Below are 23,266 nucleotides of genomic sequence, written 5' to 3'. Positions count from 1 at the left end.
GTAGACTGAGGCCATCGAATTCTTTTGGGAGGCAACAAAAATCCCAAGCGACTCTGTGGAATCCATGATGATCAGAACCAAAAACCCAGAGGAAATCTCTAAGAAGGTGTTCCAATTTAAGATAGGAAGCTTTGGAAGGAGCCCAATAGGAAGAATAATAAACATGCGTGGCCGCCAAAATCTTAGAACAAATCTGGAATTTACCAGCAAGAGAGAGCAGCTTGGTAATCTAGTAATCAAGATTTTTTGCAATCTTAGCAAGGACAACATTCCACAGCTCCAGAGGTGAAGCCTAAAAGGAAAAAGGGATGCCAAGAAAGAAAAATATTTTACCATGAGTGACCCATTTCTACTCGAACTAGCTAAGCCAGGGTGGAGCTGGTGAAAAAGACTAGCGATAGCAGAGCATTTTATGCCATTGAATGGAAAAGCTAGAGGCTTGGCAAAAAGTCTCCAGACAAGATAGTGCATTGTTGATGCTTTCCTCCTCTTCAAGAAGAGTAAGGAAGGAATTATCAACAAAATGACCATTGACAAGCTAGGATGTAGAATCAGGCAAGGCAATACCACAAACCAATATTGAGGAAATAGAATAAGCAAGCAGGTACCCAAACCCTTTAGCAGCAAGAACGTAAAGTGCTAGAGCTAAAGGGCAACCTTTCATGATGGAGCGAAAGAGCCCAAAGGCCTCAGACTACAAGTTATTAATGGTAATTCAAGAATTAGCATCACCAAAAAGCATCTCCATGAATTGAATAAAGTTGGGACCAGATCTTAGAGCCTGGAGCATAGCTAGGATGGAGGGCCATTCAATGCGGTCATAGGCTTTGGAAAAATCTATCTTTAGAAAGATAGCCTTCTGTTTGGACTTGTGAGCCCATTCTATCCCTTCCATGACAACAATAATGTTATCAAGAATGTATCTAGATTTGATGAAGCCAATTTTCTCAGGCCACACAATTAGAGGTAGCATGTGCTTGATTTTGAGAGGGAGTTCCTTGGAAATTATCTTATAAGCCACATTCAAAAGGGTAATGGGCCTCCAATTGCATATATCCTCTGGATCACCAGCCTTAGGTATGAATTTAATATTTCCTTTATTTATAATGGCTCCTAAGCTTTTAGAATGATATACTTCAAAATAGACTTTGTGCAGTTCAGGGCCAATTTGCTCCTAGATGTGTTTGTAAAACTCATAGGGAAAGCCATCACACCTAGGGGGATTTTCCATCTACCATAGAAAATGTAGCCTCTTTAAGATCGCTAAGGGAAAGAAGTTGCTCATAGAAAGCATGCTGCTCCCTCGCAAGTTGGTTCAAAGTAATAGAGATGCATTTTTGGAGAGCTTCTTCCTAGGCAACCAAATTTCCCTGTGATGCAAAGATGTTCTCATAATGACAAACAAATCCTTGTAGGATGTTGGGGAGACTGGATAGAACAATCATGCCCTGTTTAAGTTTTTGAATCCCAACTTTGGTATGATGCGCATGGAGAGCATGAAAAAATTCCTTTGAGGCTTTGTCACCAACCTCCAACTAGTGGAGACAAGCCTTGAGTTGAGCTCCATGGGCAACATAGTTGTCCACAACTTGCTTGTCATGTCGAATCTTGGCAAGTTGAACTTGTAGATCCACATCAAAGGGGTTGAGAGTGAGAGCCTCCAAAGTTTTTCTGAGGGCAAGGGTGTTAGCTGCATAAGCCCTTTTTTGGAATATGGTGACTTGACACCCTTAGATGCACAATAATCATGCAATTCTGGCAATGGTAACATTCTACCATTGAATCCATCCTCTTTGAGAATGTGGATGAGGCTCCAAATTCTAGACACGTTGGATATGTGAGATGATGGAAGTATGCATCAACACAGACATGTTGAGGAAAAACTGAGACTTAGCTACCTTGGGGATAGTTGTTTGCCAAGTAATGCCAAAATAAATGGGATAGTGGTTAGATAAAATGACATCTGACAGGGGAATGATAGGAAAATCTTGATCCTTAGAAAAGGAGAAAAAAGATTGTGGAGAGATCATGGCACGATCAAGATGTATTAATATACGATCTGGGCCAGCTCAAAAGTTGGACCACATGTGCTAGACCCCACTACTCTGGCGGCAGTTAGTGTTGGGATCAAATAGGCCCAATTTATTATACATGCAGTACTAGGCTACTCTTTCCCCAGTTGTCCAATGAAAAGGTAGAATGCCTTCTTTGTTAGAGGCCACTTCTACCATATTGAAGTCCCCACACATGACCCAAGTAGCTGGAGGAAAATTGTTAGCTAGTCAAGCCCACAACTGGGCTCTTTCAATAGCATCATTGGAAGCATAAACATTAATGACTCCAAAAGAGTGATTGTTAATGGAAAGTAAAAGCCAAACAATTCTATGCGAAGGGTTAGTACTGTGTGAAATAATAGCAGAATGAAGGCGAGGTAACAAGAGAGTAACTACACCACCTCAGCCAACATCATGTTGCGAGGAAAACATAATGCCATCCTACCAAATGATGCAGCATGTAGTAGCAATCATGAAACTAGAGATCTTAACTTCTTGTAGACACAAAAAATCCAAATTACCAAGTCTATGATAGGTATCCTAGACATAGTACTTTCTGATGAGGTTTGTAAGACCTTGAACATTCCATTAAAGGCAGTTCATGAGAACTCTGCCATGTCATCCTCATCCTCAAGAGAGGAGTAGCTATTTTGCAAGAAGGTAGAAGCTAGGTGAAAGTCAAATGGGAAATCCTCTAGACTTATAGCATTTCACTTTATCTCTGGTACATTTGTACATCCAGGAGGACTACGAGAATGTCATGTTGCTAGTGGCACAATGGAAGAGACTACAAGAGGAGTGTGAGCCCCGACCAAGGTAGAAGCCCTGGCAGTGACCTTGATCCCCTACATGCTAGCAGGGTTTGAAACCTAGAAAACCCCTAGAGGAGGAACTGTTGAAGCTACTTGCATCCCCATGCTAGCTGGTGTAATTTTTTGGGTGGCAGAGGGGTTAAGGTAGCCTTTCCCTTACATCCAATAGTAACCCAATCTTCTTTTTTCCCTTTGGCTTGTTTGACAGGTGCATCTTTAGAGGCAAGTTTTTCCCTAGAGTTAACCAAGGGGAAATCTTGAATCTTGTGTTCCGCCAACTGACACCTATAACAAGTGTTAGGAAGGCTCAGGTAAATCACCTTTTGAGAGAAGGTCTGCACCCCAATCTGTATTTCCATAGAATCATGAAGATCCTTGGAAAGATCAACTTCAATACAAATGCGACGCTGAGGGCGAGCATTAAAGAATTTCTCAGGCTCCTTGGTGAAAACTTTGCCAAGGGTTTGGGCAATGGACTCAATGAAATGCCAACATGGCAAGGGAAAACCTAGGAACTCAACCCACATAGGAACCCTAAGCTTTTTATCATCTGAGATAGTAAATTCTTGAGACCATTTTTGGAAAACAAGTAGAGAAGAACGGATAGACCAAGGACTCTTAGTGAAAACCACCTCTGCTTGTGACAAGTTGGTGAAGTGAAATAAAAAAAAACCTTTGGTAAGGTTTTGCATAGCATCAAGGCGGAGCCCATGAGGGGTCCAGCTCTTGTTAACCCATTCTTTGAGCATAGCTTTAGGAGGAGTCTGACCCACAAAATACCCTATCAAGGTGTGGTGCTCTAACCAGTCACATGCAACATCAAATTCTTGCAAAGGAAGGATAATATCAGGATTACCTTGTGAAAGACCTTTGGGACAAAATTGTGTGGGTGTTTGTTTGGAGGTAGTGCCATTGGAGTCTAAAGTAGCAGTGTGCACACCAGAAACAACTGGGTCATCACTGGCCAGAGCCATGATAAAAAATCCTAAAGACTCCTACAGTAAATGTGGTTTGACAAGTGTTTCTTTGAGAAGGCAAGTTCAAATGAAGAGATGTACTCAAGAGAACTGAAAGTTCGCATGAGGCAAGAAACCCTAGCAGAGTGAAAAAATCTTACTCATACTTAAATTTCAATACTGGTTCAATGCTTCTAGTTTGAATTATCCATCTATTTTCTAACTCAAGAGATTCACATTTTTGTATAAGTAGGTCTAGATTTCTTGCTAACCTAGGATTTTGAAGTATTTTCAAGCATAGAGGAGAATTTCACCATGGAAATTTAATGACCTCTAGTGAAATCCTAGTATTGGACATTTAATTTAAGATGCAAGTGGTTTTAAGTTTTTACTTGTAGGGATCCTTGAGAAATTTGATGCCCTAGGCATGAAATTTCCATGTGCATGCTAGGAAAAGGATGCAATATCTTCCACAACTCCAACTTGACTTGGCATCAAGGCTTGAAATCAAGTTTGTAACTTGTCTAGGGTTGTCCTCACATGTTCTCATCATTTTTTTTCAGTATGTAGTCATATAACTTGTACTTCCTTTCTAAATAGAGGCCTAATTGCCCTAGTTGTCTAAGCAAGAAAGTGAACTGAAGCCAATTTTTTTGTGTCATCAAACTTTGGTGCCTTAGTATGTTTTTTAAGTCCCAAAAAGGGTGTCCAAAAATGAATTCATGGCCTAAATAGACTATTCCCATATTTTGGAGTCTTCCTTGGTCATTTGAAGAAGTTAAGGTTATTTTCAAAAGATTGGTCAATTTGTGCATTGTGAGTAACTTGTGATAAGTTTTCTTCTTCATAGGGTCCCTAGTGATTAGAGTTTTCCTTGTTTGAGTGTAGGGTTGTGATAACTTGGTATCATCCTTGTAGTACTTGTGATTGGTGCTTGCACATTTGATCATCTTTACCAAGACATTTGGTTGAAGGACTTTAGTGAAGAGGGTTTTTGGACCAGTTGATCACCTTATGATCAATCCAACTTGGTACCATTGCATCAACTCTCTATTTCATATCCAAAACTTTTTAGCCATGCCTTCCTAGGCTTTACTACTTGCACAAATGTGTTGTCCATATCAACAAGAAAATAAATGTCACTGTAGTATTTTGTGACCAATTCCTCTAAAATTCTCATTCTCCTTTTGATTCTCAGATTGAATTCATCAAAATATGTATTCATTGCATAATCAAAATTGTCTCCCAATTAAGTAATAAACTCATTAATTTTCCTTGTAACTATTTTGTCTTATTCCCATACAATATTTCCTATGGAAGGAAAGTAGCTCTAGATATAAAAGAATGTACAAATAATTAGGGAACCAAACTTACACATTGAACTCTTTTCCTTTCTTATGGATGATAGGTTTTCTGCCAGTTATACCATTTGTAGCTCAACAAGATCATAATCCTAATCTTTCATCACAATTTTCCATGCTTTGTCCAAATCCATACTTGATGTGGTATTTAATCTGATAGATTGATAGAATTTGTGAGCAATGAATCTCACTCAAAATTCTATAAGTGGATCATAAATGCTTGTAATGGATAGACCTCATCCATTCCACTTGGCTCCTGTATTAGTCTCAACTTCTCCTCAGCTCAACCATTGCATGGTTTTCTTCCTATCTAGGGTTGAATAACTAGTAACCCTATGCATCATCATCTTCATGATTTTAACTGGTCCATCCTATAGGTAGTACTTCATATCATGAATTATGCTTAAAATAACTTCAATCCATTCCATTCTATAACTTCTCATAAATTATAGGGCTCAAGTTGACACTTTCCTTTCAACAATTTGAAACTCATCCTTCAAATTCCTTCATCACACAACTTCTTATAAGCTTCCCTAATCTCATAGTCTCCTACTTCTCCAATTTTGTACATGTAGCAACTTATGACATCATGAACCATGATGACTTTAGGTGTTATTGAGGATAATTCACCTGTTGAGTCATCTTTAACAACAATTTCTTGAATAGCACAAATTTTAGGTGGAGGACAAGTGTCACTCATCACCAAGTGAACTTTACTATCCTTTTAGTTCATTCTAGTGGTTGATGAAGCCACCATATGATCATAATTAGGGTTTTATGAATTTCCTTCTCTAGATACTTGACACTTAATCAGTCTCTTGTTCAATTTTCTCCTTGAAATCTATCACTAGTACATTTGGGGGTCATTTTCAACCAAAATTTTTGATGACAGGCCAGTTTGGCTTGTCAATTTTTTTTAAAAAAAAATATGATCCCGATAACATCAAAATTTCAAAGAAAGTTAAGTTTAGCATTAATATTTCAACGTTGTTAGTGATATAAAAAAAAAAAAAAAGTGAAACTTCATTTATTCACATGACAAAGTGTGGGTAATAGTGAAGCTTCACAAAGATTTTAGCTCTTGATATTATCAACTTATCCATCCTAATCATTTTCTAGGGTTTGAAGCCAATTTGGTTGGTAGACTATTTGATGATCTATGAACATACCCAAAACATTTAAGCTATTTTATTGCTTATGTTATGAGTCAGAATAATTCTACACTGTTATATACGAATCTTTGTGTGTGTGGTTAATTTTAGAAAGACTTGTAATCTATCTTGAATTACAAAGAATGCATGTTGGTGTACACAAACAAGGGCTACATTGCAATTTCCTCCGAATACAAGCAAGACAAATTTGACAATCACGGTATGGATACTTTGATTTTTTTTATATCAGTTGTATACAGTTGACTTCTAATATTGGACACATGATAAATGTACTGTTGACTGCTAAAAAGTAAGAAACAATGCTACACCATTTTTCTTTAGCATTATGCCTGCATACAAAATATATTGAGGTATTAAAATTTAAATTTTTTAGTAGGAGATTTTTTTTATAGCAAGTGAATTTAAATTATATGACAAACATATCCATCTAAAAATTGTCAGATATTAGTAATTTGGATGGCTTGCACCCCTTAATAACCATGGAAGCAAGAACTTTTACCCCTTCATATTTAACATCCCAAGATAATTCCACCATGCTTCATCCCATTTCACCCATAGAATCTTCATTTAACTATCAAGTAATTGGAGTAGTCCTAATCCACAATTTCTCTATGAAGCCATGCAACCACTAACAATAATTCATCTTGCAAGAAATATTGAGTGAGTTTAAAGAAATTTCTTAGTTTTTAAAACACATTATTCTGACTTGTTTATATTTTTATTAGAAAGAAATTAAATGAGACCAAAGATTAAAAATCTTATCCACCAAGTGACCCATAAAACTTAATACATTAATAATGCTATTATCATACCCTTCCTTGTATTTTTTTGTTTTGAATTCTACTTTTGTTGCAAGAAATGGGTGTAATAACACTGTTTGGGCTTCTAAGCCTTCAAACCTAAGACCCACATAAAATTTTTTTCTTCCATCACCAAGGGAATCCTTCCACATTGCTACTAACCCAAACTCAATCATCCATGTTCTATTCTCTGTCTTCTACAATGTTATCTCAAACTATCAGTACACCAAGCATACTAGTTTCTTAGCCTCAAATGTTGCAAAAATATCCCAAGCAGGTGAGTAGTGGTAAAAAAGAACCAAAATGGAAATCTACATCCTAATATTCTTCTATAGAATACTAATTAGGGTTTTCCACCATGGGAATTAGGAGGGAGGAGCCATTTCAGTTAAAACCCTAACTATAGTCTAGGTTAACCATTAGATCTAAACAAATTAAAATCAAACACAAACTAATTCTAGTACATATAAAATAATTAGTACACTGATAAATGATAAAAAAAACAACTTTTTACCATAAACAGAGGTACATACTGAACATTGAAAGAAGATCTCAAATTTCTACTTGTTGTTTGCACATTTCTTTCCCACCAAAACACTTATTTTTTTAATTCAAATTTTGTACAACACATTCCAACCCTTTCCTAGGTTTAGGATATTCACTTTATAGGTCAAACCTCTTGACCTTTAAAATTCATTCCTACATGTTTGATCAAAACAATAAACTAACTGTTGATCTTTCAGTTTTGCAAGAAAAGTTGCATTACAATTTTTTTTTGCAATTTTTGCAATTTTCCAATATTTCAAAAAAAAAAGACTTTAAAATCCTACCAAACCTTAAAAAATAATGCAAGAATACTAAAAAACATGAAAATGAAGATTTTTGGTCAACTCACAGTATTGACGAACCTTTGACTTGCCTATATGCCTTATTACAACATGCAAGAAATTTGTCTAAATGCATTATAGGGATCCTTTGAGATTGCCTAAATGTCTTGTGTCATCTTGGACACTTATTAACCTCCTACTCTATCCAACATTGGCTTTTGACTACCTTATTTAGGACCTTGGGCCCCTGCACAAACTTTGGACGTTTTGCAAAATATGGGCCCACTTTTACACTATAGGGGTTCCAATACTACATGTTTTCATTTCATGTTTAGAGACTTTTGTGTAATATTTGAGAAGAGTTTAGAGACATCATAAATTTTTATTTTCTTCCCATATTTTACTATTTGGCATGCAAATAAACCTTGCATACATATTCAGATTTTCTTATTCCCAACAAGAGGAACATTGTTTTACATTCTTGATTTTTATCACTTTTTGTTGAACATCCAACATTGATTTATTTGATTACACATTGTAGGCCTACATACCTTCTCTTGCTCTCTCCAATGGGTGGGAACAATGGCTATACATTAGTGGTGGAAGTTCCATTTTGGATTCCTCTTTCCTTTTCCACTTGTACATTTTTTTCTCCATCTTCTTTCTCCTTTGGAGGGGCTCTTTTCCCATGGGTTTTTCTCCTTTATGATGTTTTTGAAAGATTCCTTTATACATAGGTACCTCACATGGTCTTGTAGTAATGACTGATCTTTGCATGTTCTTTCATTTTCCCTTAAGTTGCACTCAAAGTGATCATAGGCTAAAGTTACTCTAGGAAGAACCTTAGAATCTCTAACCTTGTTCTTGGAAAAAATATTAATGGATGTCAAGAGTTATTATACACCTTAGTGAACGTTAGTCAATTGAAATGACATGGTATAAGGAGGGCATGTCTTACCTCATAAAAAATCATGACTTGCATAAAAGGACCATGGTAGAAACCGAGATGCTCAAGTTTCTCAAACTCCATTGGTAGTTCATAAATGTAATATGGAATTTAGAGGCATATGAGTTCCTTAATTGGTTCATGATATCTTTTGTTGAATGTTATTTGTGATCCATTTTCATAAGATAGCACTCTTAAGGAATTTCTCATGCACTTGAGATGGTAGTCCTTAATTTCGATTGGAGGTTGCTAATTTCTTCCATGAAAATAGGTGCCTTTTGATTTTTTAAGTTTTTGCACATAAGTAAACCATATATCACATTGCAATTGCATATAATGAATCTATTTTTGATAAAACTAGTAGAATGACATACTTCTTCTTCTTTTAAAAAATCTAATAAAATATAATAACACTTATTCACACCCCCTCACCCCCACCCCTAGTGTTTCTTGACCCTAAATTGATCTTACCAAAAAAATCCATGCCTTTACCCACATTTGTTGTAGCAACATTAGCAACATATTTTGAGTGGCAACATACATAAATGAATAATTTTTGTTCAAATCAATGCCAATATGTAATATTGTTCAAAATCAATGCCAATATTTATATTATTTAATTCATTTGATTTGTTTAGATGCCATCTTTACTGAAGAGATGGTAATATTTAATTATTAATTATTATATACAATATATTACTAATGCTTGTATGTGTATATTTGATATAATTATATAGCCTGAATATTTGCTTGTGAAGAAAGTTCATGCCTAACAATATGAACCTAGAACAAAATAAGGTGAAAATTTCTAGACTGTGGTCTCAGTTCAAAAGAAATAGTGATGGAGAGTGTCATTTTATTTGCAAAAAATGAAAGGGCTTAAAGAATTGAAGAATTCTAATCAAATAAGCTTAGAGACATTGTAGAAAACATGATCACATTGAAGGGGGAAAGGATTTTCATCCTTTGGTGAATTTGGATTTTCAATTAGTGGAACATGGAGGTGTGAATATCAAAGTAGAAGGTAATGCTCCCATGGAAGAAGATGATCTTGAGGTAGAGAACAAAATTGAAGATGTTGGTATTGGTGTAACTAATAATGTTCCAAAGAACAAGATTGAAGAAGATGTTACTGGTGCAATTGATGAAGATGATGAGGATGATGATAGTTGTGCATCTAATGATGATGATGATGATGATTAAGAGAACCTTGATATAACTATAATTGAAAAGGAATACGAGCCCCTGTACCGAGGCTCCCAAACAACACTTCTCTTCACTATATTATTGCTAGTAAACTTCAAGGTTATGAATGATATATCCAATGTAGCAATCTCATGTATGCTAAGTTATAGTGTCATTTTTGTCATCTTTGATGTTAGCATACCATTATTTTTCTTTATATTAACAATCTTTTTCCGTAGGTTGATAGGTGAGTGTTTCTTACCACCATCAAACATTCTGCCTTGCTCTTACCAAGAATTATTGACCATTATCAAATATATTGGAACAGAGTATCAAAAAATACATGCATGTCCCAATGATCATATTATATATCAAAAACAAACTGAATTTACAACATAATGCCCTGATTATCACATTAGTAGATATTAATCAAATCAAGTAACGAAAAAGGTGCCTCGGAAGATTCTTTGGTACATTCCCATTATTCCACATCTACAATGATTATTCAGGTGTACTAGCTTGGCATAATTTATGGATTACCATGCATGCAATAGAACTTAACATGAAATTACATGTTTTCTTGTAGATGGTTCTACATTTAATGACATAGAAGATAGGTGGCCTATATTTAAAGAAGAACCTCATAATATGAAGCTTTCATTGGAAATGGATGGTGTCAATCCATTTGGAGAGATGAGATCTATTTACTTGGTCTTGTGAATTTTTTGCAAATTCTTCTTCAAATATGACTAATATAATTCCTCTTCTATGTGCTTGAGATGGTCTTGAATATATGAACCTATATATGGAAGTTTTAATTGAAGTATAATAGCTATTCTAGAAATGTTATTTTTTCTACAATAAATTGTACAAGGCTTTAATATAGAGAAGAAGACTTAAATTTATACTGTATATTCTCTATCCTCATACTTAACTTATGTTTATACTACACCCAAGAGGCATGTCCTTACAAAGGAAATGCCTCTTCTAGGTCAACCCTTAATTACTCTCTTAAAATTGGTGTCTATTAGGAGGAGACATATGTTAATATATATAAACTAACCAAGATGATTAGTTAGTATTTAAACTATGTTTCCCAAAGGAGACAATTATTTATAGGACTAACTTACATGAGGATTTTATGCTTTGTACAATATGTACAATCAGACTAGTATGATCATCAGAGTTATAGAATTAACACTCCCTCTTAACTTGATAATCATACTAAGAGATAACATATATAGCACCATAAATTAAGATGAATACACATATATTGATACTCTATATCTATCTAAATCTTCTAAGCATGTGGTATCATAGAACACATGATACTATGTCATATAACTATACTTGTGCTATGACTTATCACTTATACACGTGATAAAAATCTTGCTTGGAATGCAACATATAGGATAAAATCTGGAGAATGATTAAGTTCTTCCTTTATCCAAGTTATGACTCACAGGTACTGGTAGGCCTATATCACAATATGATCATGAGTTAAGATCTACCAGTTCATAGGATAAAATAAAATCTAGAGAATGGTTGAATTCTTCCTTTATCCAAATTGTGACTCATAGGCATAGAAATGTCTACATCACAATATGATCTTAAATTCATCTAGATCTAATAGTAGTTCTCTATTGTTCAACACATTATCTAAGAGATCATCATCTCTCATAATGTCTTTTATACAAGTGCTCATTATCTCAAAGATCATCACCTCTTAAATAATGAATACAAATGGTGGAGCCCATAATAGTCAATAGCTAACAATAATAATTTTAATTCAAAATTATTTCATTAATAATTGAAGAATACATATATATTATGATTAAATCATACCAAGTCTCTTCCTAAAGTGACCCATCTTTACTCAAGAGAGAGGTTTGGTAAGAATATATGTTGTTTGATCTATAGTGCAAATGTATTCTAATTTTACAATATTTCTGTCTACCATATTTCTTTAATAATGGTAAGGAATTTTAATATGCTTGGACCTATCATAAAAAATTAGATTCATAAGAATCTTGATGGAATTTTGATTATCACAATGAATAATAGTAGGATTCATGGGTTGACCAAATAATCCCATAAATAAATTTTTAAGCCAAACTACTTCCTGAGAGGCCATTGCTACTGCAATGTATTCAACTTCTATGGAACTCTATGCTATTGAAGCTTTCTTTCTACATATCCAAGATATCATCACTAAGCCTAAACTAGAACAAAATCCTAAAGTGCTTTTCTTATCAATAACACTTCCATCCTAATTTGAGTCTATGTACCCATGTAAGTCCAAATCAACTTTCTCATACTTGAGCCCAAGGTTAAGAGTGCCTTGTAGTATTTCAAAATGTGTTTAACTATGACTAGGTGAATCTCCTTTGGCTCACACATAAACTAACTTAAGGAATTGACAACATAGGAAATATCAGGTCTTGTTTTTACCAAGTACATAAGAAACCCAATCATCTATTTGTAAATAGTAGAATCTATGGAAGGTGATTATGTTGTTGCATCTTTAAGTTTGTGTAGATTAGTCTCGATTTGTCTAATGTATACATTCCCTAATTAAGTGTGATGCTACTAGAATTCTACCATACTTCCAATCCTAGGAAGTAATGGAGGAGTCCTAAATATTTCATTTCAAATTCTTTGATTAGATATTTCTTGTGTTGATCTATAAGATGATCATCACCTATTATTAGTAAATCATCAACATATAGTATCGAAATTATCATGTCATCTTAATCCTTTTTATAATAGAGATTTGGATCAACTTCATTCTTGGAGAATCCTAAACTAGAGAGATACTTATCAATTCTTTCATACCATGCCCTTAGAGCCTATTTAAGCCCATAGAGAGCTTTCTTGAGCCTACAAACAAAGACTTTTAGATTATGAGTTTCAAATCCTTCAGGTTGTTCCAAATATACCTCTTCTATAATATTTTCATTAAAAAATATTGTTTTCACATCCATCTGATGTACTTTCCATCCCTTTGATGCTACAATAGTTAGGAATGCTCTTATAGAGGTGTATTTGACAATAGGAGAAAATGTTTCTTCATAATCAATTCCCTCTTTCTGAGAGAATACCCTGCTAGTAATTTGGCTTTATATTTTTCAATGTTACCAGTGGTAGCATACTTGATTTTAAATATCCACTTAGAAGAAACAACATATTTTCCTTCAGGTCTTGGAACAATTTCACAAGCATCATTCTTAATAATAGATTGGTATTCTTCTATCATAGCATCCTTCCAAGCTATATGTTTAATAGCATCTGAAACATTGTTTGGTTCTAATTTAGACAAAGTACTCATGTTTGCTACATAACTAGAAAATCTTTTGGGTCTTTATCTTTCTTTGAAGGTTCTAGATGGTGTAACAAAGTCTTGTGCTTCCTCTATAGTCTTAATAGCCCAAAGTGTTCCTTTCATAGAATTTTGAGTTTCCCCAAGATTGAGATTTTGAATTTCATCTTCAATGTTCTCCCTTAAAAACTCTGATTCATGATTTTCTTTAGAACTAGGTAAATGTATGGGATCTTCAAAACTTAGGGCTTTTTTGAATGCTAAATCTTCTTCAAATATTACATCCCTACTAAGTTAAAATTTTTTTTGACTTGGTATGAAAATTCTACATTCTTTAGATGTTTCACTATACCTGACAAAAATACCTTTCCTCCTAGAGGGTTCTAACTAAGTTCTCTTTTCTTTTGGAATATGTATATATACTAGGCACCCAAATATGCTAAGATGGCTTATATTAGGTTTAACTTTAGTAAAGACTTTTTTAGGAATTTTACCTCTAAGGTAGGAGTGAGGATTTCTATTTTGAATATAGACAATAATACAAGAGGCTTCTTCCCAAAGATAATATTCTAAATTTTGATCAAATATTGTAGCTCTTGCTACTTCTATAATTATTCTATTCTTTGTTTTTTCTGCCCCATTTTGCTATGGGTTATAAGGAATAATATACTCGCTCCTAATTCCCACTTCTTTACAAAACTCTTTAAACAAATCTGAATTATATACCCCTCCATTATTAGTCCTAAGAGTTTTAATTTTGTGTCCTGATTAGTTTTTAGTTAAGGTTTTGAATTCTTTAAATATCTTAAGGATTTCTTCTAATTCTTTACTTTTTAAGAAGTAGATCCAAGTTTTTTTAGAGAATTCATCTATAAAACGTATATAGTACTAGAATCCTCCAAGAGAAAGAATAGACATAGGTCCACATAGATTTGAGTGGACTAATTCCAAAACATTGTTAATTTTTCTAGTGCTCTCATGAAATTGACTTCTAGTGTTCTTACCTAGAGCATATCCTTTCTATATACTTAAATGATCTTTATTCAACTTACGTAAACTGGTAACCATATTCTCCATAGTCAAAAAGGCTTTGAAATTTAGATGTCCTAATCTTTTTTGCCATATTTTATTTATATCAATAGTTTCATGAATTAAGGCTTGAATGGGTTGACTAGGTTCTGTATTTAATTCATACAAGAATCCCTTTCTTTGACCAATCAACTTTAATTTCTTGAATGAAGAGTTCTTAGACCAGGACATTACTTTACCATCCATGAATGCAACATTATGTCCATCATCTTCAAGTGCTATAACAAAAATTAGATTCCTCTTTATCCCTAGTACATATGATACTCTTTTGAGATGTAGAGAAATACTTGAATTTAGTTTCAAGGTGCAATTCTCAATTCCTTTGATTGAATGAGAGGAATTATCACTTATGGTAACTTCTCCATCAACTTATTTTGATATTGAATCTAGTACTTCTTTATATCTTATAATGATTCGAGATGATCCACTATCAATTACCCATGCTTTGAATGATACTTCATTTGATAGTGCATAATACAATACATGATTCTCAAGATCATAGTTTTCTTCTTTCTTGATAATGTTTGTACGATTTACTTGATACTTTGTATTCTCAAGGTAATTAGATCTATAGTGTCCAAATTTTTCACATTTGAAGCATTTTATTCTTTATAAATCTTTCTTAGGTTTTTCATTTCTTTGATTATGCTTCTTATTACCTTTATAGGAATTTGTGTTGAGAATACAAAGTTCTTCATATTCAATTTTTAGTTTTCCTCCTTTCTTAAGTTTCCTAGATTCTTCTTGTAGACAATATCCTTTAAGTTTATTAAAGTTTGGAAGATTGTCTCTAGCACTTACTCCTTGTGAGAATGTTTCCCATGAATCTAGTAATCCATCTATAGCCATAAGTGTTAGCTCCTTGTCTTTAATTATGGTCCCCATACTTGCAAGTTCATCTCTTAGATGAGCCACCCTTAGGAAGTATGAGTTTATAGATTCTCCCTTCTTTATCTATATATGATTTAGTTGTCTTTTTAGTGCAAGGGTTCTAGTCACATTTTTAACCTCATATGCATTTGACATAAGAAATATTGTCTGATGCTTCATGAGAATAGGTACTATTCCATTTTTGAATCCATCTAATATGATTTGCATGGTTTTTCTATTTCCTTTACTCCATATAGTTTTATGAGGATCAACATTAGGTTGCTTGGATTCTTTATCAACAAACTATTTCACATCATTGTCTTCAAGAATAATCATAATTTTGAACTTCTAAGAAACAAAGTGTTCCTCTCCATCAAGCCTATCTTTGGGTCTAATTGTGCCAACCATTGAAGGTAGAAGGATATTGCTAGATATTTATTGATTGTTAATTTGTAAAGCCTAGGTTTGACTACCAGAGCTCTGATACAATGTAAAGTTTCTATAAATTCTTCTTCAAATCAGACTAATATAATTTATTTTCTATATTCTTGATATGGTCTTGAATATATAGATTTATATATGAAAGTGTTACTTAGAGTATAATAGCTATTATGGAAATTTTCTTCTTCCTGCAGTAAATCATATAGGAAAGTAATATAGAGAAGCAAACTTAAATGTATATTTTGTGTTCTCTATCCTCATACTTACCTTATGTTTATACTACGCCCAAGAGGAATGTCCTTAGAAATAACATGACTCTTTTCAGTCATCCCTTAATTGCTCTCTTAAAATTAGTGTCCATTAGAAGGAGACATATGCTAATATATATAAACTAACCAAGATGATTAGTTAGTCTTAAAAATATGTTTCTTAAAGGAGATGCTGAAATTTTTTAAGGAGAAGATAATTATTTATAGGATCAACTTACAAATGGATTTTATGTTTTTTATGATCTATACAATTAGACCAGTATGATCATCAGAGTTATAGAATTAATAGGTCTAACCTACTTTTTTTTATTAACAATAACATTCTTCCTTGGATGTATATAAAAAGGGAGCACATAATGTTGGCAACGATTGTACCAAGTATTTTTTCATTTAATAGTCATCTAAATTAGTTTATAAACACAATATCAAAATGGTCATAATAATTATGTTTTTTTTATGTTCATTCAACTAGGTAAGTACAAAGTGAAAGATATGAATGTATAGATGGAGCCCTTGAATGATGAGTTGTTGGAGTTATGGGATGGAGCCACTATGTACAACATCTATAGATCAATTGGTGAAAGAAAATTTATATTCTATACAATGCTTGTATGGGCAATACATGATGCCCCTGGACAAACACATTTTTGTGTTATGTAAAACTGATAACACATACTTTTGGTATGTAATAGTGCTAATGCATTTTCATTGTATGTTTAAGTTACATGTGATAATTTTAAATATGATTCTTATAGTACACATGTCATCCAATTATACATGATCTTGTAGGTCTTCAGATAAAGGAAAAATTTTCCTATCTAATTTGTGGTCCAAAGATGAAATCTCATCATTCAAAAAGTTTAAGAAAGTAGGTGTTCAATGAGCATAGACACTTTCTCCAAAAAAAGCATAAGTATCAAATTGTAGAAAAACATCTTTTCAATGGGAAAGAAGAGACAACACCAAAGCCAAGATGAATGACATCTCACATGTAGAAGTTGGAATACAATAGAATGAATCATTGAGGTAATGTCATTTTATCTGATGCAGGTTTTTGTATGAAATTTAAATTTGGATACTATCTTTTATTTACTAATGATATAATTGATTTTCATGAAGTTCATCAAGGCATCAATGAGAAACTTCCAAAAGGACTTAAAAGTTATCCTAGACAATTTAGTAGGTTTTTGTAATACAAGCTCTTCCTAATCATGCATTTCTCTGATGCTATGCATATTGGAAAGAATGTAGCATAGAAACTATGAAAAATATTGGATGGAAGGCATGACAAAGAAAAATTGGTCAAAATTTGCAATGATATTGATAAATCCAATCATGAACTAAAGTTTTTCCTTGAATCATATACCAATGGAAACTAGATTAATATAAGTGTCATTCCTTGGTTATTAATTTGCAACAAAAAAATGATGCCATATACGAAGCCATAAAAAAATTAAATTTCCCACAAGATTTTTTTCAAACATAAGCAATCTCATATCAAAGAAACGTGATTTTGGGTTAGGGTTGAAATGCATGATTGGCATGCCTTCGTCAAGGTAAGTCATGTTCTTCTCTATTTACGATAAATTTGTAAAACATCATATAATTTTGATTGTTTTATTTTATAATATATTAAAAAGGTATTATTATTACTAGAGTATGCTCTACTTCTCTCTCCCACACAACTTTGACAACATGAGTGTCAAACACGTTATAAATGATCTTGAGAAATACATCAAGTTAGAAGTGTTATTTGTTAGATTTGTTTTATAGAAGTGTTATTAGTCTCCTTCATATATTTTTGTGTGATGAATATCTTCTAGGTGGTTTTCATCTAAAGAAATTTATTTAAAAAGGCATAAAGCAATGGAAGAGAAAAAATCCTCAACTTTTGTGTGAGATTCAAAAGTGTCTATCTTCAACTTTTTTCAATGCACAAGAACACTACCTCATACATCTAGTTGAGGAGATCTAATTATCTGGACCCGTACCAACTAGGTTAATGTGGATGGTTGAGAGGCACTTGAAATTTTTGAAGGGCTTGGTTTGATAGACAGCATGTCTTGAGGGATATATGGTCTACTGGACCGTGGTGTATATTAGTGAATATCTTCCTAAGTTTGCATCAAAGATCCATGTAGATCTCATTTGGGATCCCAAATCCATGAACAAATTCAAAGGGAAGTACTTGATGGGGAAAGATAGATTGAGGGAAGTGAAAGGCAATTATAAGATGCTATTGTGGTTAATTAATTTTTATCCATCATCAATATAAGTTGTTTCTAAATGGACTATTTATTTTATATAGTGGATCATGAGTGGGATGCACTTCATTTGTATATTACAAATAATCTTGATTGGATGACGGTATAGATTGAACAATCTCAACAAAATAGTTGCTCATTAATATGGGAAGGTGTTGCTTCATTGGTGAAAGAAGCTCATCATAATGGAGATGCCAATGTTACACCAATGATAATTAATCTAGCAAATGGTTTAAGAGGTGGAAAGGTATGTATAAGTTAATCTATCATGACCTATTTGTTTAATATCAACTCAAGGATGGATGCATGATTTTCACATATTTTATAAAATAATAGGTCAAGCACCACAAAGATATGTACTATAATGGCTATAAATTTTGCATAAAAAAAGTGGACAAGACTAAGAGAACTTGTGATTCTAGGATAGTTTTAGTCTTCAAGGTTGGTTGGTCAGCTAAATACTTTAGTACAAAGGATTGGACATCCTTTCACATTGATTCTATGATTAGACAGAATCATGTGTTTTCCTAAGAATAATACATTGACTTCATTTTAGTTTGTCAACCCAGGAACACAACCTTGAGAGGGTGACTACAAAGTATATTCTTTGATTCCTCTTTAAGTAATTATAAATAAAATAGAAAAGGAATTTTAAAGGAAACTATGCTAGGAACTGAAATGACATCTTGTCTTAAAGCTTGGAGTACAACTATAAATAGTAAATCTATCTATACACCTATGTTGTAGGAACAGTTCAATAATTCTATTATCAATGGCTGTAGGAATAGCAAAAGTCTACCTTGAAAAGGAACAAAAAGGCAAATAAAATTACACACTACTGATTTGAACAAACAATCTATTCTATCTTCCTTCTAGAAAAATCTCCTTTCAAAGCTATAATGGGCATTATTTAAAGGAAAGCTACAACAACTTACTACTTCTATGATCACTCCATCAATGAGGATCAATTATCAGTCATAAAGTTTACAATAGAAATATCATTAACTATGATTGAACTCCTCCAATAAGAGAGCATGTTGAGGAAGCTATATTCTTACACTACCATAACATTAATCACACAATAATCTTCTTGGTGCAGGATTCACCAATCTGGTCAGCTTTGACTTAGTTTTGAAATGTTGACTTTCAATATGCATGGAAAGTACGTACTAAACATTGAATGCAACAACTTCCACATACATATATATTCATTTCATCATCAATGTTAGAAAAGGTATAATATTCAAACTACCACTCTTTGCAAAACCTATGGGTACAGGAAGGAACCTACCCAAACATAGCATGGATGAGGAAATATGTATTCATTTATTAATCCATAGAAGTCCATAGATTCAAGAAAACACAACATATTTGAATAATCTATACTTGAATCTTCATGTCTCAACATATAGATAATATATTCATAAAAACATAATTTTTTTTTATTAAACCATAGAGTCATAATTTTTTTTTTTTCAAGATAATTGTCTAAAGATAATATAAAAGGTTCTCAAAATAATGGCCTTTTAGAGGCTCATCAGTCCCCCCAACTAATCTATTGCTAGTTCCCATCAATCATGAAGTTCCTGATCTATGCCCACACTCTCTAGTTAGTACATGTCCTTTTTGTTGGCTCATTCTTCACATAATTGAAGTAACCATAATTCATATTAAGCGTCTTCTAGTGCTAAGCTTTAGCAGTCATGTCATGATCCTTTACATTGTCATTTACTACTAGTAGTGGTTGTAGGAGAATTGGGGGATGATACCTTAATGGTAACCAATGTTTGCATTGATTTCTCTCCAAGTCAATATACCAAGGAATCCTAATTGTAGCAAGAGTCAAGTTTTGTGGAGAGTAGGGTTCTCTTATTTTAAGATCATGTGGCAATCTACCTTGAGTCAATGATTGTTGTCTTAGCATTCTAAGATAAATTTTGTTCCTAGTCTATAAAGGCCCATTATGTGATTTTACTCACCTTACCAAATCTTGCAAGATTGCCCAATATAGAAATCTAATCTAGATATGTTTGTCTAGAATGTTGAACTTTTGGTCTCATGAATAAGGGTGTCGCCATTTAATTCTCCCTGTAGGGTGCAGCTTGATGTTCTCTACTTATTTCATTCTATATCCATGACATTACTACTCTTAACTACACATCCCCTACATTTAGGATTGGGTTCCACACAGTTTCATTAGACATGAAAAGGTTATGAAGATACAAATCACATAGTAAATTTTTCAAAGCCATGGGAATAGATTGAAATGCATCATAAAACTCATGAGGGGTAGAGATAGAGGGATTAAGACCTCTCACAATTCTAGTCAATTTATAATTTGCAAATTGGTCTATAAGAAACAAAGCATATACTAGTAATGGCAACCTACATTCCATTAACTCGAGATTCAATCCTATAATCAGCTCAATTCTTCTCTTCAGGATTTGATTATGATCTGAGCTTTGTTTCAACTAGTAACTTTTCTCATTAATAACATGCTTCAATTTTTCTTTCTCCAATTTTCATTGAGCTCTCTCCCATAATAGCTATTGAAACAAATTAATTCCTGCAAACAAAGGTATGTACATATTGAGTGGTGTCAATGGCTTGTGATTAAAGAGGTCTATCCATTCAGGTACCCGATGGGGGGTTTTGTTGACACTTTGTAGTGTGGAACACTTTCCTTTTCTTATGACAATAGTTGTTTCCACATTTTCTTCCCTACTAGATTTAGTGGCTATGGCATCTAATGTGTCTAACCCTTCTTGATCTAGTTTTTCTAATACTTCCTTAACAATTTCAAGTCTAAAATTTGGGTAATTCTCTGAAGGGAGTTCTAAATTTTGTTCACTAATATCTTTCATATCAAGGTTTTATTTAAACTCCTTATATATTTTACACTCACCAAACTCCTTATCACTTTCAATTAGCACATAATCAACACTATAATCAGCTTCCAATTGTAGATTCTTGGTTTTGCTCTCATTTTTAGTGGTTTTAGTTTCCTACAATTCTTCCTCCAGAGAGGAATCCTTTTCATATTCAAAATTCTTAGGGGTAACTATGGGAATAGAGGCTTTAGGAACCCTATTCTTGGAGAGTCTCACACTTCACCTTGTGGGTGGTGTTGACAACCATGGAGGATTCTTTCATTTCCTCTTGCTTGCATGTATTTTCATCATAGTTTCTTTGGGAGGTTTTTCTAGATTTTCCTCCTCTTGAGAGTGTAGGGGTTAATTAAGGTTACTTTCCTAAGCTAGTTATTATTCTAACCCTTTTTCTTTAGGTTCCAAAGTTTTACCTTTTTCTTTCTCAGTGAGAGACCTATTCTTAGTAGATGATGGGACCTTAGGAGCACTAGAAACTTCTACATTTTTTCTTCTCTTTTTGTTAAAAATGGAGTGTTCACCTTTGTAAATTCTCTTCTTAGTTGGTCTAGGACCAAAGGGAGAGAGGCTTCAAGAGTATTTTCAACTTTGGACTAATTTTATTAAGAAATGGTGAGAAATGAACTAATCTTTTCTTGACTACACTAGAGAAGCTTGCTTCTTAACAATATTAAACAAGAAATTTGGAGGGTTTACCTATCTGTAATCATGTTGTAGGTGAGCCAATATTTTGAAATGTAGGACATGTAGGTATTTATAATGTCTCTCATAGATGGCGTACTAGATGATAAACATGGGTGGTTGAATAAAATCCACTGCCAAGGATAACCTAGAAGTACCTTGTTTCTTATTAATGTATAGTGGAGGGTGTTGGTGTATACTAAATTATACCCTAATTGTCTTTAGGTCATACTTTCTCCCAATTTTTGCCTTCCTAGGGAAACCCAATGACCTTGGCTACCACCTCCTTTGAGAACTCAATTCTCATACCTTTAACCACTACAACACCATTGTTTAAGGTGCTCATGAATTGAAGAGATGCCTCTTCATAAAATCCTTTCAAACTAACACAATAATCCAACCATCCCCTTCTTCTAAACATTTCACAATTGACTACATCACCCAAAAGAATTTGATGATCAATGGGCTTGTTCCTCTATATAACTCCACCCATGGTTAATTCTAGTTGAATTGTGGAAAATAGATTATGTTTTAGAGATTAGTGAATCAAGGTTTACAATATTATAACACTAGCCTTGGTTATTTTACAAAAAAGGCGTGTTCTTAGAGATTTTAATGCACAATATCTCACAATATCCTTCTTGCATTAAATTTCATAATTTTCACTCATGTACAGGTCTATCACCAAAACATGTTAGAAATCATCATTAAAAGTCAAGTAACTACTTTTAATGTCCCTAATTTCATAATAATGAAATTGCAAAAGGACAAGTCACCAACATGTAATAGTAAATATGGAATTATTTCTAGTCATCTCAATGAACTTTTGAAGCTACATGTGATTTGAAATTGATATTTCTCTCCCCTCAACTAAATAAAGGCATGCATCACAATAGGCCAAGATATGCAAGAGTGAATAATTATAAACAATACCAAATCCTAACAAAGCACAAATAAAATAAAATGCAAAATTATGTGGTAGGTAGTTGGTAACTGCTATAGGAAAAATGGTCTAGAAAAGATCATTAGAATTGACAGAGTGATGGGATGGAATGTTAAGATGGAAGAGAGAGAAGTTGAAGTGGAATGGATGTGAAGAAAGTAATTTAAAAAGAAAATGTTTAATATGAAAGCCTTGACTAGAGTGAAGAAGTGTTAGGAGTTAGGGTAGGAGACCCAGACTCTTTGGCCATAGGAACAAAAATGTCCTCATTTTTCTAGAATTGTTGTAGGAACTCTTCATGGCTAACTAGTTTATTGTAAAGCTTGGTATGATGCCCATTGACAAGTAGTTTGAAGCAAATAGGATCAATGGTTGATAGCTAAACTGCA

Source organism: Cupressus sempervirens, chromosome 11 (assembly GCF_028749045.1).
Source record: "Cupressus sempervirens isolate cs-2001-9-10 chromosome 11, ASM2874904v1, whole genome shotgun sequence".
Classification (NCBI taxonomy): Eukaryota; Viridiplantae; Streptophyta; class Pinopsida; order Cupressales; family Cupressaceae; genus Cupressus; species Cupressus sempervirens.
Note: the sequence above shows the minus strand (reverse complement) of the source record.